The 16,212-nt window shown below is 33.2% G+C and overlaps 1 long non-coding RNA gene across 2 annotated transcripts; it reads left to right on the forward strand.

Annotated features, from left to right (window-relative positions):
- Positions 1-451: 451 nt before the first annotated feature.
- LOC143231503 (uncharacterized) lies at positions 452-16,025 on the forward strand. Of its 2 annotated transcripts, XR_013016951.1 has the most exons (5): positions 452-585; positions 1,365-1,449; positions 10,141-10,238; positions 14,315-14,420; positions 15,837-16,025. It is a non-coding gene; the product is annotated as an uncharacterized LOC143231503 (long non-coding RNA). The 2 variants fall into 2 exon arrangements; XR_013016952.1 differs by lacking the exon at positions 10,141-10,238.
- The last annotated feature ends 187 nt before the right edge of the window (positions 16,026-16,212 follow it).

Below are 16,212 nucleotides of genomic sequence, written 5' to 3' on the forward strand. Positions count from 1 at the left end.
ACAACAATGTAAACACGATAACAGAGATGGCAATTGCATCATCACTACATAATAGCACAGGTACACAGTGTAGTAGAATGTTAAAGTACAAGAATAAGACAAATGTAATTGTTATTAAATAGTTATATATAATATTCACCTGTTCTGTTATCTAGGGATGATGTAAATGTGTATCCAGCAATTCCTTAATTTTTAGCTTAAATTTCAGTGAAAAATAAGTAATCATTTTATAAATAATTTAACAAAAATCTAAATCTCTATCTTAAGCTTGTTTTGTACAATAGTTACATCCTGTACCAAGAGGCACATAGGTAATAAACAATGAAAGCGAAAATAGTTTACTTTTATTTCTAATGTCTTGATCACTTATTGTTTATGAACTGTGGTATGTCAAGACGATAAGTGTTTATTTAATGTTTGCGTTTTTCAATCACTTCACAGTCAGTAGACTATTAAGTTCAGATACTGACAGTCTGTGCCACCCCTCTTCCTCTTTCCCTCTATGCTGAAAGGGACTTCCAGGATTGAGAGAATCAGGGAGGGTAAATAGTACAGGGGAAAGATCACAGATGGCCGTGCGTCGAGGTAGGTAGGCCTTTTATTTTTTATCTCTACTTATCAGAGGTGTTAATTATATTTTTTCTGCCACTAAAGCGTTGAAAGTGGCCGTTCGAGCAGATGATGAGCCTAACTAATAACAACACTACGTGAAATATAAGCTAATTCTATACTGAATAGCAGCGTGGATCTTATTGATAAACTTTGTGAAATGGGCATTTCTGTATTGCTCCAATTGAAAGGCTTCAACTTTTAAAATAATTCCCTTTTAAATGATGCGTCCAGATCAAAACATTAAATGTTTGGTATTGGTAAGTATTTCTTTGTAAAACTTAATTCAGAATTATTGAAAATATTGAACACAAAAAGATAGTTTACTTAGCAATAAGGATATTCTACAGATTGGAAAGAGTTACAGCAATTTGATATATGTACATAGTATATATATATGAGGAAATACTTTAAGTAAACATTTAGAAGATAAAATAAAATATAGAACTTAAAAGAAGGAAAATACATAGTTTTACGTGTATATTGTTATGGATATACGTTAAGTTTTTAGCACCGACTCACCGACCTCCAATTACGGCGTCCTGCTGCAGTATATTGATTAGAGCGCAAACCAGGTAACGGGGCACAAACATAGACAACTGGGAGGTGACTTGTTAATAGCAATCTACTGCCGTTTTATATATGTTATTTTCTTAATAATTCACTAACTAATTATCTATTTAATTGCGTAGTAATGTAGCTATTCCCACCGAATTATTAATGTAAATAAGAACGGAATGAATTTCTATCATAAGGAACAGGAACTCAAGACTTCTAAGTGCTGCTCGACTCTTTATCAACGGGGTGAAATAACGTAACCAGCCGAGCATTAATATCATGGTATGTAGTTATACAAAATAAGTAAATCAATCAAAGTAAACTACTCTATACTCAAAATTATTTGATATTAATTAAAATATTTATGAATATAAAGATTTATTCCAACAACAACAAAAAACATATCTAATATTAGTAACATGGCAAATCAACAATTGTGGATTTTCTGCGTTGCTGTAATAAACAAAGTTTTAAAGATCTATAAATCTAATATGTATCTATTAAATTTATTATCTAATATTTATAAAATGCGACACAGATGAAATATCTGTTTCAAGAAAATAAATCAATTGAACAAGATGACTATGACAGTTCTCCAAGTTTGCTAGATTAACGTTAGTATTTTACATTAGTCCTCTTACTAATGTAGAATTATTTTTTTCTTTCATAATGTTTTCAAGTAATTAAACTATATGCCTTCCAACATCTAAAGAAGTACGTACCCAACTTATATTTCAGTTAGAACAATGTTATGATGATAGTTTCATGGGCATATTCAAGCTTAATATTCGTTCTAGGTGTAAGCCATTAAATATGTATCATCCACACTTCACAATAGTACTAGTTCGAAAGGAAAATTATACCATATTTGCTCTGGTCATTTTATCGTATGTTTGATTGCTTTAAGTGTTGCTAATCTTATAATTAGTTTCATTTTATAATCAGCAAGGCGAATTTATTTCTGTAAATAAGTCTAAAGCTAAAAAATAGTGGAATTTAATGGAATTTTTATGACATTCGTGACAGGTGTGACAAAACGTTACGTTTTATTAATGAGCTGTTTGAGGTTCAGATTCTAGAGTGTTTGTTTTGAATTTCGCGCAAAGTTACAAGAGACCTATCTCGTTAACCGTCCCTAATTTAGCAGTGTAAGACTAGAGGGAAGGCAGCTAGTCATCACCACCCACCGCCAACTCTTGAGCTACTCTTTTACCAAAGGATAGTGCGATTGACTGTCACAATATAACGTCTCCACGGCTGAAAGAACAAGCATGTTTTGTGTGACGGAGATTCAAACCGGCAACTCTCAGATTATAAGTCGAGTGCCTTAACCACCTGGCCATGCTGGGTCTTATTCTAGACTGACTAATAATATCTAATGAAAAACCTCACGACGTTTCGCATACTGAGGTTGACTTATCCAAATGAGGTAAAATATATTTTAATACAGGGGATCCTTGTTTCACATTGTCGCGATGTACGTTGTTTCGTACTTAATAACATAACCCTACAATTATCAGGAAATTCTGGAATAAACCCTTTTCTAAAATACCTTATGGACCTTCACAACCATGAACTTCTATCTTGTGCAAACTCTATTAAATTAACTCTATGCCCCCCCGTTATTATAGTGGTAAGCCTAAGGATTTACAACGCTAAAATCAAGAGTTAGATTCCACTCGGTGGGCTCAGCAGATAGCCCGATGTGGCTTTGCTATAAAAAAACACACATACACATTAACTCTATAATTTTGAAAAGTGGAATTACTTCACAAATATATTAATAAAGACACATAATAACAGGTGATAATAGTACTATTACACTTTTTACATAAATTATGACCCGATTTCTACGACTTTTAAATTCTATTTCTTGTAAATGCAGTGTATTTTCTAAAAAGTGAAACACACACACAAATAGTTTATGTTAAAAACTTGTAGGCTAGATCGCAAACAACTGAAACATGTTTTAACCTTACCCTGCATCATGCACAGATTATTTGAGCCATTTTGATTATATACTAGCACAAAAACTTATATCTGTTCTCTACAAATTCCCACACATTTTGTGTTTTAAGAGCTGATGTATATGTATATAGCAGGAGTGCTTAGAATGTGGTCAGGGTCAGTTGAAGCAAAAGTTTGGGTCATATATAATATTCTGTGAAAAATCATTAAATACATAACAACAAACCCTAATGAGCTCACGAACTGTCTATCTTTATCGAATAACGTTTGATTTATATAAAGTGTTTTAAGATCTACTTTTTCAGACTTTATGTCATCCAGAAAATTATGGGTTTTTTCGAAATAAAATATGGTACTGTGAGTAACAATTATACACATGTATGATATGTTACCTTCGATGCAAATTTCATCTACCAAAAACTAATCAAATGTCCATTTCTTCATCAGAAGAATTAGAATCTTCTTTTATGTTTCTTTTGCCATTTTGTTCTTTCCGGTATTCTTTTTACACTTGCCAAAATAATATTTATTTTCGCCTTCTGAGCTACAGACTTTTTCGGTTTCTAGGAGAAACTTGAAAGGCGTGCCAGCAAGAATAATTGTTTCTTAGTTATTACTTCCTTTCCTTGTTGTTTATCTTGAAACAACTGTAGGTTAGGACGAACGGTTTCTGAAGAGAAGGCTGATGAAGTTTCTGGTTCTGGGAAACATGACTGAGACCTCATGTATTTTACTAAGGGGGAAGGAAACTGTTGTGTTGTTGAATGATTCACTGAAGCTTTAGAAGATGAAACGGCTTCAACAGACAAGGGAAGTTGAAGTGGCCAGTTATTGACTGAAGATGGTGCAAAGTCATATTCCTCAAAATTTTTTCTATCGAACAGTCATATTCCTGTACACCTAAAATCTAATTGGATATTTGTGAGGTTGGAGCCAAAGAAAGTGCTGCATTCACAATAATAGGAGTATCATATGTTGACATATTCTTCCCTGCATTTATTTACACCCAACTGTCATTCCATGAGGTCGCAAGCATCTTCAATGGCCCGTAAACGCCTCGATCGAAAAGCTGCAATTTGTAGAACCTACGTAGGGGAAAAGGAGATGAGAATTATACCATTATTTTTGCAGAAATTAAAGCCTTGGATTGAAAAATGCCCCCTGTTATTGGTAAATAGAAACAAATATTTACTTCAAGGGTAACTCTAGAAATGCTATAATGCCAACCAGCCGGAACCATTTCCAGTTCTAATACAGCCAGTGAGCCAATCTTGCCCAGACTGGTCATAGATATCTTTCGTAGAAAGGTAAACTTAAAAGGAATACTATTTTCTCAAGCATTACTTGCAATATCCATAAAGATAAAAGTTCCACGCTATGCAGTTATCATCGTATTATCGTAACAATTCTGCCTGTTGGCTGGAAAACTGTGATTTCCTTTTTCACATTCCAAATATCTTTGCTATCAGATCTATGCCTGAAGGAAACTTTCTGTAAATTGTTGAAGAACATATTCATAATTGTGCGGTTAAAATTAGTTTCCTGGGGCCAACTGGTTGCTTGAGGACTCCTGATGGTAAGCTGTTGGTGACTCTTCAAATGTGCAGCGAAATAATCTGAACCAACAATTTCATTATCACTCCATGATGGAGGACATTTGTAATTATAAGGTTGTTCTAACTCATATTCAAACTTACGCACCTGACATAACAAAGAAAAACATACACGGTGTATTGTCATGCTTTAAATTCAGTGCATTTTTTTAATCTTTAAAAAGTTTAAAAACTTGCCAACTATTTGATAACAGAATAAATGAAAAGTGTCACGAACATTATACAGATCCACCCTGTTTTCTTTCTTGCCAATTCTATTCAATGTATGTTTTTATCCTTTCGTTAACTTGTTTAAATTCAGCAACATGTTTCTTACAATGTGCAATTTAGTACAACTACTTCATAGGCGGTCAGTCCATAATACCTATCTACAGTCTTCAGCACATATTCTATCAAAGGTTTTTATTTTTCATCAGTGAAGAGTTGTGTTGCACTATTGTAGCCAACATTTGACAGTTGCGTAAATTCTTTAGCAGCTAAACTACTAATTGTCTTATGAAACATGGTTAATGTCACATATTATGTAATTTTTGTTACAGATTTTACACATTCTGCAATAGTCGTTGCTTACTCAAGGACTACTAAAGACAATTATCTTATTTGTCTTCCTTTGTCTAATTTGCAGCATAATGAAAACAAAAGGTTAATAATAATAATAAAAATGATAATAATGGAAAACAAACTGGTAACAAGGGTATAAATACCACAAAAAAGAAAACTAGGCAAAACTTTACTTAGCTAAAGAAAAAACACCCTTTTTCCATATAGAATCTCTAGGTTTCGGCACAGATAGCTCTTCTTCCACAGGTAGGTAGGGCACTGAATTGAGCATGTGCTGATTGCTGTTCTGTGTTACGACTATCTCCTGTTTCTCTTACCTTTATATTATACAGGATTAACGGAATAGGTTGAGGAATTCAACAAATCCTATTAAGTCTTACACTGCTAAATTAGGAACGGCTAGCACAGATAGCCCTCGAGTAGCTTTGTGCGAAATTCATAAATCAAACAAACTGAAATAAATGGGCCATATTGTTAGGGTATTTGACTTACAATGTGAAGGTCGAGGGCTCAGATTCCCTACCTACCAAATAGATTCGTAATTTCAACCATGGGGGTATTTTGTTATAAGAGGGTCAATCTAACTATTCGTTTTTAAAATAGTAGCCCAAGAGTTGGCGGTGGTCGGTGATAACTAGCTATCTTTCTTCTAGTCTTTTACTGTTATATTAGGAAGGGCTAGCATAGATAGTATTTGGGTAGCTTTGCGCGAAATTCAAACAACTCTAAATAGTTTTAATCGATTTTTGTAATTTAGGTGAGTTAGTTAGGTAGTTAGTTATCACCATTAGATTCCATCTAGGAACATAGGGCCGCAATCGTTTGCGGATTCTTCAACAAGTATTTAAGTGAGTAGGTTGCTAGCCCACTGCATCGAGCCGTCCCTAATTTAGCAGTGTAAGACTAGAGGGAAGGCAGCTAGTCATCACCACCCACTGTCAACTCTTGGGCTACTCTTATACCAACGAATAGTGGGATTGACCGTTACATTATAACGCCCCCGCGGCTGGGAGGGCGAGCATGTTTGACGCGACTTGGGCGCGAACCCGAGACCCTCGGATTACGAGTCGCACGCCTCACGCGTTAGGCCATGCCAGGCCCAATTTAGGTGAGTAGCAGTAACTAATCTGTAGCATTGATATGACTTATATTTTTACATTGGTAACGTTATGATTAAGCTCCATCATTCTAATGAAGATTGTCCCCACTGGGACAACGTAAGCCTTCGGATTTACAACGCTAAAATCAGGGGGTTCGACTTCCCTCGTTGGATACGGCAGGTAGTCTAATGTGGCTATGCTTTAATACAGTGGTTCCAAACCTTTTTATGCCTCGCACTCCTAAAAAAATTTAATATGTTCTCGCACCCCTCACAGTAATTATTTGTTTAAAAATAAAGCTGAAGGTGGCTAAAACAAATGTTTATAATTAGATTTTAATGATATATAAACAAAAACGAAACATTTGGAAAAGAAAAAATATTACAACAAACTAATAGTTGCATAAACTGAAATGGTTGGGAACCACTGCTTTAAGACAAAAACAGAAACACACATTCAGAACACGCAGGCCCATTGCCATAATTTGTTTGGCTGCTTAACATTTGTTTCAGTGTCTTTATTTTCACATAGGTGAGTTTTTATATGGACTTGATCTTGGGTAAAGATTTTAATTTAAAAACATATGATAGAAACTGGTAGCCCATGCGTGGATAATCCAACACTTTTAGGTAGTCACATACAGACAACATTATAAAAGGTGGGGTTTCACGAGAAAAAAGGCAAACTTTCTTGGGATAGGTTGGAATGGTAGCAAGTTAAAAATAAACATATCCTATTTTGTACCTATTCTTGAAATTAGCCTTATGAGTATTTTGATTCCAAACTTTTAATTGGATTGGACGAGCAATATATTTATGTTAGAAAAAAGGACAATTCTGGGTATAAGGACTTAACTCCTCTCTTTAACTGCACATCAATGTTGGTAGGACTTAATCATTTGAGTCTTAAATGTTCAAGTCATCAACTCTATGTCATTATTTTAATCACCATTCATTCTTATTTAAATATTTGAATATTCAATATCCTTATTTGTGATTTCATGCAAGAAATAATAGACTATGTGAACCTATATGAACTCAGTCTTCTAATCTACAGTATTGTGCAAAAATGTTAGAACAAAGTAGAAAATTAGATTTCAGGCTACTTTAAAAGAGAAATGGAAGGTAAATCACATATGAAACACCAAAATTTTATTAATCTTTGTATTTAGCACAAAAGAAACTCAGTAAAAGTGCTTATGTTTAGCAAACAGCTAATATTTTGTGTTCTCCTTTTGCTTTAATAACTGCAGACAGCCTTGCAGGCATTGTTAGAAAATATTTAATCAAAGTGTCTTTGGGATTTTACTCCAAATGTTTCTAATATATTTCCCTTGAGTGTGTTTGGAAGTAGTTTTTGATTTGTAAATATTTTGATCTATCAAATTTTAGATCTGCTCGGTTGGGTTAAGATCGGGGCTCTGTGGGGACTACTGCATCATTTAAATGACTCCAGCAGCTTCTTTCTTTGCTAATTAATTTATTCATAGGGTGAATGAGTGTTTGGGACCATTATCTTTTTGGTAGTATAATTATTTACCAGTAATACACAAACAACTGGATATATCATGATGGATCAGTATCTAATGATACTTGCGCCGGTTCATTATTCCATCTATTTTGCAAATATTTTCTGTCGCCTCAGCATAAAAACACCCCAAACCATCACACTGCCTCCATTATACTTCATGGAAAGTGCTATGCATTAAACAAAATATTTCAAAGGTTGGATTCACCCCTCCGTAACACCCTTTTCCAATCATCAACAATCAAATTATTGTGCTTATCTCTTGACAATATTTGTAGATCTATATAAAGATTTTTTTATCTGCTGTACAATCAAATAGTCCGTTTTCGTTCAGTCTTCTTTATACTGTAGATGTGGACATTTCTCTGTCATTTGGTACATGGTTGTTTATCTCATGCTTGAAATCAGCAGCGGTCTTCCTTCTCTCCCGATGGCTGCATAAACAAAGATACTTAACATGAGGTACTATAACAGTTATTTCAGACCATAAATTTGATCAGTATGTTCATTCAAGCAGAACCCATATGACATACGAGTGCCCTTGATACAAGTATATGGAATTTTTAAAGAACGAAAAGTATTCTCATCATGATGTATTCAGTTACCAACAGGAATCAGTAATGTATTTCACTTTTTCACAGTACTGCACAAAACTTCTCCCACAGTTTAAGTCTCATTTGAATGAAACTTTGCGATATTTCTCAACATCATAAAGTAAAGTTTCTAAAAACTTTCACTATAATTGGGTCTCTGATAAAAAAAAGTTTATTTCGTGCTTGGGTTTAGTTTTTTTAAAGAAAAGAAATCAGTACTATCTTTATATCCACCAAAGTGAAATATGTAATGAAATAGACCTTCGCTAAATTTAAAATGAAAAAAGGACCTAATAGGACCTTATTTTATAACATTGTTTTTTCCTTGCATTGGTTTTGTGTTTTTTATTATTAACAAAGTTATTTTTTTACATAAAACTCTATAAATTGTGGGAAAGTGAGTTTAATGCAGAATATTAAACTAAGTCTTCCTACTGAAGAATCATAGTGATATTTTCCGCTGAAAAATCAAAATATTAATTAGATCGTTTTGTGACCGAATGAATCGCAAGTCCTTCGTGCGGAGTTTGTTGCATACAAATTTGTAGGAATTTTCTAGTAACTCAGCTTTAGTAAGTTGTACAAGTAATTTTTACTTCAGTACAGCTCTCCAGCAGCACAGCGGTATGTCTTCGGGCTTAAAACGCTAAAATCCGGGTTTCGATACTCGTGATGAGCAGAGCACAGATAGCCCTTTGTGTAGTTTTGTGTTTAATTACAAAGAAACAAAGCTTCGTTGCCAAAAATTGCCAAACAGAAAACTGACTTATCACGGAGAAAGTCTGAATCTTTGAGTAAGAAAATGAAACCTCAGGATACAAGTTACAGAAAGAATGAGATAAGTTTGCACATCAAGTTATGCATCAAGATTCAGTGATAAGAAACCCAAAATACAGAAAGAATTTGTTTGTTTGTTTAGAATTAAACACAAAGCTACACAATGGCCTATCTGTGCTTTACCCACCACAGGAATCGAAACTCGGGTTTTAGCAGTGTGAGCTTGCAGACACACCGCTGTGTCACTGGGAGGTTACAGAAAGAAGCACAACAAACTGCTCACCAAGATGCAATTAAAGAAGTAAAGAGTATGTTCGTGACAGACAAGCAGATCGAACATTAAACTGTGAAGTAGCGTTTCTGCTAGCCTTTAATAATTGCTTATTTGAGTTCTGAATTGCAGTTTATATGCCATAAATTGAACATAACTGTTTGATTCATCTGAGTACAATCTTCCAAGTATTCTCAATTACCCATGTGCTGTGTTGTATGGATTGATGTACTACAGTTTATTTGTTAGACTACAACCAAGTGTCCTCTACTTGTTATCTGAACATATTAGAAATATATTTTTCCTTTATTGTACCTCAGAGTTAATAAGCCAGTAAAAACATACAAACACAAACACGTGCAAATATATCTATGATTTAACAATTCTATACTTTATTGCTTTGCTTTTTACGAATAGAAATAACCGAGTTATAAAAAAGAATATGGACTTATCCGCATAACTGTATTATTAAATTTTCATAAATAACGTAATAACCATTACTAACCTATCCAATTATTGTAAGGATGCCTCCATGTGTCTGAATAGCTTTATTATATTTCTAGTCTTTCTAGGAAAAAAAAAAGGTGGAAAGGAAATGAAAACGAACAAACATAATCGCTTATTGATGGTATCGTACTATGGACAAGTGGAGAAATATTAAGTAGATTTATCTTTGTACTTATTTTTAAATGTCACTCTGACATATAATGAATGGTCTCTGACGTTTAATAATACATCAATCTCTTTATCTCTATTTCTCACTTTCCTGATCAGTTAAGTATTAGTACAATTTTCTTTCATACACGAAACCTTACGATCTAAATACAATTACGCCTTGAATATGAAAAGAAGTTAAAAACCTTCCGTATTTCTATATATTTTCTGACAACGCTATAACTTTGACAAATTAAAAAAAAACATTGAAAACATGCATTATCTAAGAGTTTAAGTGTACAACATTTGGAGGTCAAACGTAAAGACTTACAGTTATTGTTGTTGTTAATTAATTATTACCATTGTAAAACTACAGGATGATCACACAGTACAGACTGGCAGTTTTTGTTGTTGTTAATTAATTACTATTGTAAAACGATAGGATGATCACACAGTATAGACTGACAGTTCTTCTTGTTGTTAATTAATTATTACCAATGTAAAGCGATAGGATGATCACACAGTATAGACTGACAGTTTTTGTTGTTGTTAATTAATTTTTACCAATGTAAAGTGATAGGATGATCACACAGTATAGACTGACAGTTTTTGTTGTTGTTAATTAATTTTTACCAATGTAAAGTGATAGGATGATTACACAGTATAGACTGACAGTTGTTCTTGTTATTAATTAATTGTTACCAATGAAAAGCGATAGAATGATCACACTGATATTTAGTGACAGCATGCATCTCTATGAAATAAATTAAAGTTTTGCGAAATAATTCAGCAATGATATCTTTTGGATTTTAAATAAGGATTGAAACACATTATTTTAATAACACACACACAACACACAAAACAGTGAATTACATGTAATCACTCAGCTTCTGATACCTGAACAGTAAGTTGAGCTTGAAAGTCGATTGCCAACTGATTGTTAGTTTATAACTAATGCGTGTCATTAACAGCAATGCCTATGGTTATTTGAAACAAGTAGCCATGCTTGTCAGCGTACATTTTCTTGCCTCGTGGGAGTTGACATTACAGCGCGAGTTGTCTCTGTTTTTTGATAGCATGAGAAATATGCCAGTACTACTGATTTATTGCTCTCACTGTAGTCTGTAATTTGTGTGGTTATTTACATTAGCTACCTTAGGGCTTACGTCATTCATTGATATTAGAATTTCAAATGCTACTAAGCTAAAACAACATGAAAGAAAAAAACCCACAATTCTACGTGAGACGAATGATATTTAAAATAAATTTGATTTTTTTCTACTGAACTTCCATCAGGCCACACGTGTTAAAGATATGTTGGTTGCAGAAAAATCACTTTGAACAACTCCCAATAACCAGTGAGGAGGAGTTTTACCTGTCTTTTATTCGAAACTAATGATAGTATCACGATATCAAACACTATGTTTGTGTATATGTCTGTACACAAGCTCTTGTATTAAACCGTTTATTGTTTCAGTTTCATGTTTAATTAATTCTACATCTGATTTTAATTTATCATGATGAACGGAGAAAGTGGAAAGGTCCAATTGGTGTGAGAGAATTATTCTAAAAATTATTGATAAAAAATACTTTTCAAGTTTAAAGGTGACGTTCCTATTATTTTTCGTATACGATGTAGTTTAATAACTATTCATTTACACGATTTTTTTATTTTATTTTATAATTGAATTTTTGCACAAAGCAACTCGAGGTTTAATTGCGCTAGGCGTCAGTAATTTTTTTTACTGATACACTAGAGATAGAGAGAGAGGGAAAAGAAACAATCTCACCCACTACCAATTCTTGGGATACTATTTTAAAATAAAATAGTGGGATTTTACTGTTACTCTTATAACACACCCACAGCCTTAAATAAAGTACATAATGATATTTTTATTATTAATATCAAAAATCGAGCCTCGGAAACTCAGATTTACCGTCCAGCTCTGACCATATGACAGTCCACAGTCTGATTAGTGTGACATGAGTGTTTACCTGTCTGATCCGAACTCTCTTGCCCAATACATTTCTCGGGCTTTGATTATCTGTATCTGCCTGAAAACAGTTACTTTTGTCAGTGAATTATTTGTGAATGCTTTATTTACTAAAGCTAATTATAACAAATTATCTAATTGCTTTCAATAATAAACTGTAGCATCAAAATGACAAACTATATGATATGTTATCAGTTTTTTAGACTAAAATAGAAATGTTAATGCTATGTACCAATGTTAAATTTTCCCATTTATAGTTTTAATATTGATATAAAGTTGTGCACTGTTTATTATCATTTTCTTCTATCTCAAGGAATAATTACATTTTTCAGAAGTCATTTAACATTTACCGGTTCGTTTGTGTGTTTGTGTTTTTCTTATAGGAAAGCCACATCGGGTTATCTGCTTAGTCCACCGAGAGAAATCAAACCCCTGGTTTTAACGTTGTAAATCTGTAGACTTACTGCTGTACCACCGGGAAACACAATTATTGGTTTTTATCGTGTTTAACTTCTTTATTCCTTCGACTATATAAGGTTTGGTTTGATTTCTGGAAGTTTGCACAAAGCTACTCGAGGGCTATCTGTGCTAGCCGTCCCTAATTTAGCAGTGTAAGACTAGAGGGAAGGCAGCTAGTCATCACCACCCACCGCCAACTCTTGGGCTACTCTTTTACCAACGAATCGACTATATAACGTCGGGTAACTTGAAGTATGATGTAAATAATTGTTGTTTTTGCTAATTGTTATGGAGTGTTTTACACTCATTAATTTTTTCGGTCTAAATATCTCCTCCCCACTCCACCAAACATAATCGCACTTTCAGCCATCGGTTGTTATAATATGGTAGTCAATATTATTACTCGTTGGTAAAATAGTAGCCCAAGAGTTGGTAATGAGTGACGATGACCAGGCGCCTTCCCTCTAGTTTTTCACTGCTAAATTAGGGACAGCTAGCATAGATAGCCTTCGTATAGCTTCGAACGAAATTCAAAAACAAAGAAGCAAACTAAATATTTTCCAGGAATAAATATAAAAATGGAATATAGAAATCAAAAATATATTTCAATATTTTAACACCTTTAGCATGTGTGAAAAATATAAATACCAACAAAGCTAATTAAAGCATCTGTTTATTGTATAGCGCTAAGCGGCATCATTGGCTATCCATGCTAGGTCGTTTCTTCCTTTCTGTTGAACCAACTCGGGGTCTTTGGAAACAATGATTTAATTTTCATTATCAACAAAGTATTTAGATTTACTTTTATATTGTTACCTCTGGAAATGACTTTAATATCACATAATTACGAAATTCATTCGGTTTAAAAAAGATAAATTAAACATAAACCTAATAAATGAAGTATAGAACAAATTCATTTCAATGAATGAAGTTAGGGAAGGTTTTTAGTATTTTATGAATGATCTGTCAGGTTGAAATTATTTTATCATTTCTTTGCTTGCTGTAAGAGGGAGATACAAAATAGGCTTATTAATAAATATAATGTACATATATAAAACATTTTACTTTTTTTTTCCTTCTCGGAAATTTAGGCTTTGAAATAGATGGCAAAATGCAGTTTCACTAATTCATTAAAGTTCACGCCGTAATACAGTTGCTGTTAAGCAGTGTGCCAATATAAACAGCGTCTGAGCTACCCTTAAGTCTGTGGCACCTGGCATGTATGATTAAATCTGGTATTAAATGAAACATCTCCTTGGCACCTGATGTAGCAGGTGTTGTGCGGTTAACATGTTTTATACCCTTCTTGGTAATAATCACTTAGTATTGTTAATAACGAGTGAAAATATTTTCTGGTCATGCACTATATTAAAAAACACATACAGTACAATATAAACCACTTTTAACGGTATTGTACAAAACAGTTTTATGGTAAGTTCTGGCTGGCGATGGGCCTTTACGATAATAATAAACCCTTTATTTAACCACGACCCATGTCTATCGATTTCTCTCTGTTGGCTGTCTGATACTGTGGCACCCTCTTTTCCTCCCTGATTTATAGTTTATAAGCTTACCTACTTATTTAGGTTGTAATAACAGTAATTTTCCCAGAATTAGTTTTTTTATGCAGCAACGTAGACAGGGTGATCAAGTGAGCTGGAAACGAAAATCTCAAAATTCAAGAGTGGATACCAAGATGAAATAATGCCTCCAGGGGGTTTGCGGCGTTGCTTTAGGTGAGATTAACGGTCTAATTCCGTCCTCTAGCTAACATAGAGTTAACTAAGTAGGGAGGTTCTCACTGAACTGTTTTTATTGTACAAAGTTCACAATAAAAGTGTAGTGATGAACCTGTAGAATGTTTAGAATATCTGAACTTAGAGGTAGTATAACAATTTTTGTTATATTTACACAAAATAGATCTTAGATAACGTCAACTACTTAGGATTAAAGCTAATGTTAATTATAGTTTCCCGTTGTTAGCACTTCATTGAGCGCTCATGTAACTTGCACGGAAATCTACGCAAAGAAGAATAAATATATACCAATTTTAAAAATAAAATTTACATTACAACGCGTCTAAAGAATTCATAGACAGATGATATCAAATAATAATTTGTTTTTACTTAGTCATTGGTATCTACAAAATACCAAATAAAGTAAAACAAAAATAAGCTAATTATGAGACATATTTTAAATTATAGAGCAGTTACAATAAACAGACACTTTTCAAACTGCATCTAACCAACATTGGTCTATACTTAATAAAAAAGCATCCAATTACTCAGATTTTGTAAAGTATACTTTTTGTAAGACGAGAAAAACTTGCTCTACTGCAGAGTATTGTGGAGAGGAAATCACTTCAAATTATAATAATTTTTACCACGAATCTACAATTACCAAATGGATCTAAAAACAAAAGACAATGGACTACAGATTATCAACCTTCTTGTCACAAAAGCTGCTTGATCTCCTACATTTTCACTTGGACAAAAAGAACTAAGGAAGAGATGAGTGTTTCCATGCAATAAGTTAAATGTCACAGGCTGTGAAAAATATACTATCGGGTATGTAGAACTTCTAACACAATTGTTATGCAAGAGCTATCAGTCTCGGCTATATAGAACTTGTAACATAATTGTTATGTTAGAGCTATCAGTCTCGGCTATATAGAGCTTCTGACACAATTGTTATACTACAGAGTGATTAGTCTCGGCTATGTAGAACTTCTGACACAATTGTTATACTACAGAGATTTCAGTCTTGGCTACTTAGAACTTCTGATATAATAGTTATACTACAGATATCAGTCACTTTGCACGTTATTAATTTTTAATTTGTTATATATGTATGAGCCTTATTTTACAATAATATTATTCCCAATATTATAAAGTTACTAACGTTTGACTCATCACCATGCCATTTGAATATCTCATATATCACATTGATTTTATTGCAAAATGCAAATTTCATCTTTCAGAAATCTGATTTCTAGAAAAAAAAATGTTGTTCCACTTAATGATTCGCAAACATGACAAATTCGTTTACTTGTCACTAATTCAGACACAACCGACAACAACAGATTATTTATGTAAAGTTATTTTGCCAATTAGACATACTCTTAGTGTGTGTGTGTGTGTTTTTTTTTATAGCAAAGCCACATCAGACTATCTGATGAGTCTACGGAGGGGAATCGAACTCCTTATTTCATCCTTGTAAATCTGCAGACTTTCCTCTGTACTAGCGGGGGACACTCTCAGTATGTTTATAAGATACCACCAAATCATAAGATTATGTTATTTTTCAGAACTTTGTACTTCGTCACATTTTTACATATTACAAAGACACTGTTTTATTTTTGTTTGTGAATAAGTCAATATTTGTAATAAATTAAAAATATTACGATTTTCAAATTTTGCGTGTATTTATTCTATTCATAATTTACGTTTTTGTGTTTAACTCAAAACATATAAATATTTATTTTCCCTCACAAAATTTTAAGATCAAAAGTATAATTCATTACACTGA

This window comes from Tachypleus tridentatus, chromosome 11 (genome assembly GCF_004210375.1).
Source record: "Tachypleus tridentatus isolate NWPU-2018 chromosome 11, ASM421037v1, whole genome shotgun sequence".
Taxonomy (NCBI): Eukaryota; Metazoa; Arthropoda; class Merostomata; order Xiphosura; family Limulidae; genus Tachypleus; species Tachypleus tridentatus.